This window comes from Argopecten irradians, chromosome 10 (genome assembly GCF_041381155.1).
Source record: "Argopecten irradians isolate NY chromosome 10, Ai_NY, whole genome shotgun sequence".
In the NCBI taxonomy this organism is placed as follows: Eukaryota; Metazoa; Mollusca; class Bivalvia; order Pectinida; family Pectinidae; genus Argopecten; species Argopecten irradians.
Genome location: NC_091143.1, coordinates 42,207,788 through 42,210,430, shown reverse-complemented (window position 1 = coordinate 42,210,430; position 2,643 = coordinate 42,207,788). Strand labels below are relative to the sequence as shown.

The 2,643-nt window shown below is 32.9% G+C and overlaps 1 long non-coding RNA gene across 1 annotated transcript; it reads right to left on the bottom strand.

Moving 5' to 3' along the window:
• Positions 1–296: 296 nt before the first annotated feature.
• LOC138333954 (uncharacterized) lies at positions 297–1,769 on the bottom strand. The gene is made up of 3 exons (XR_011210053.1): positions 1,584–1,769; positions 1,177–1,313; positions 297–375 (listed from the first exon to the last, which is right to left on the bottom strand). It is a non-coding gene; the product is annotated as an uncharacterized lncRNA (long non-coding RNA).
• Positions 1,770–2,643: the final 874 nt, after the last annotated feature.

Below are 2,643 nucleotides of genomic sequence, written 5' to 3'. Positions count from 1 at the left end.
AAACCCCAATGTCTGATGCTGAGTACTAATTACTGCATGCCTTAATAATTGCTCGTTTTCCTGTTTAAGGCATCGTAATGGTAGTTACAATGTCTTTAAATTGACACATTTAATATGGTTCAATATGTCGGATAACTTATTATAAAGTTATCAACAAATCAATGAAAGGTCAACTTATTAGGCAAATCTTGATATATCATGTCAAAAGATCTTCTAAATAGTTTTGTCCTTGACGTAATATATTCATGCCTTATAAAAAAACACCAACCTTTATAACACATTCTGAAGATAAATACCTGTTAAGGAATTTTCTTAACCGCGTATGCCTTCTTAGTTCCATTGTGTTCACATCGGTAAACAACCGCACTCTTTCCTCTGAGCACGCAAATAAATATACAAAGACACTATTGGAATGTTTCATGAAAATATAAATGTAATAATCATTGGGGAAACAATCCTACTAGTACCATCACAATACCTAACATCTATAGGGTTTAATATATAATGATGGGGTATATTGAAATCACCCTGTAGGGTTAGCAGTCTACGCCTCCTAAATTGTGGTTGCCATGGTAACCAGGTCAGTATACATAGGATTTGTAAAATGTCATTTGGTTCTGGTTAGCAAATAAAACGTCAAAATGAACAAAACGAATGTGTATGGATCATTAGTTTGATTCTATTTTTAACCTGTAATTTAGTCGCCATAGTTTGAAATGAGGAGTAGCAAGGGTATAACTTAGCCACTGACCTTACATCAAGGTCAAAATGAAAGACGAAATAAACTAAGGAGAAAATAACGAACTCAAAGGAAACAGTGCATGATAAAAGCTAAAAATGTCAAAATTGAAATTATAATTACTTGTTTAATATTATGAAACACTATTTATAAAGTTAAAATTGTTGATGATATTTATCTCGTTTACTGTAACACGACTGATATTTGGCTCGTGATTAACATGTGATCTGTGGCGAGTTTACAGAGAGGACGTAAACACGAGGGAAATAAACAGCAGATGTACGGGATTGTCTACCGAATAGGGAAATATAATTAGGGAAATCATTGATAATTGTGTAATCCTCTTGTAACTGTAAAACAAATATTTAATCAATCTTATATTTTGACATGAAAGACAATTTAATGAATGGTATATTTACTGCGATAAACGAACTCACCTTCCTAGCTCTGTACCGAGTGTATATAGGTCCTCAACGTTGGTATCCCTAATACTTTCAGCGATCCAGTATTGTTCGCGGTGCTCCTGCATAGTGCTTGTTTATCGTAAATGCTATTGTATTCCTTGGTTTGTTTTCTGTAGTCATCATAATCATGTTTAAATAATGGTAAAACGCAATCCAAACCAGCAAAGCAACGCTTCTAAATTCCTGTATATTCATTACACTAATTACATGTACTGTAATACCTAATCGATCTTTTCCCTCTATCGTCAAATTACTATGTCCGTTTATCTAATTAAATATATTGTCTTTCTACAGATTAGTTTTAACTCACCTAACATTGATTCCATTTTCCATATAAAGACAATAGAAAGTATCGTAAACGTTTGTAAAGCAGTCCTTACCTTGTGTTTAATACATAATGGCCGGCTAGAAACTGTCTATCAGTCACTATAACCCTGTATGTACGCCATTAGACAGCGCTCATTCCTATGATATTTACGAGATTCTACACCGATTTAATTAACATGCGCATGTATATCTAACGGGCGATATGTACAAGGTTCGGCGATCAGATCTCACAGAAACTCTATACAACTGTGAAGACGAATGGATAGCATTGTTTTATACATAATTAGTCAGGCCTATATATAGTGGTCTGTCTTTGTTTTAAATTGAAATACGCACGTCATACTAGCATGGGCCAGAGCATAGGTGTCATACACTGTCACAATAGAACAGTGGACGGCTCTGATACCATTGGGGAAATGTTGTTGATATCGAACCTACAAATATGTTTATATTACATACCGATAATGTTATATCAAATTACCATATTGACAAGGTGTCTTGTAATGGTGTTGTTAATGCAGTATCTATATAAACATACTTATATATTTAGTACTGTTTGGGGTAAACCCTTTGTCTAAACATTCTTCTGTTCTTTATTTTCTTCATTTCTTCTAATCATTATTGTTTGTTTATATGGTACATATCTTATTCATTGCAAGCTAAATATTACAAAATATGATTGAAATACGAGTCTTCTATTCATGTACAGCTCGTGACAACATTATAGACAAAACTTGTTTTTCAGGAATTGATAGTCTAATCAACGTTTTGAAAACTATATATATTAATTTATCAGTCACAATGATCTTATTTATGTTGACAACCGGTTTGTATTCGGTGCACCATCAATGAAGAAATTACGCAAGGATTTGTATAGAGAATTTCCGTTGAAGGTATGTAAACTTCTTTCTTTGATTGCGCCGCGTTCTTCTATCTCTTTGATACGTAAGCATTATGGCTGTGATATAATTACAGTATAACACCACAAAACAGGATTCTCATTGATACAGCCTTTTCTATTGTCAAAATGGATTTTATTTATCAGTTAAATAACTGATTTCATTGAGTTATTGATTGAATACATAATAAAATGATGATAATTCAAGCGATCAA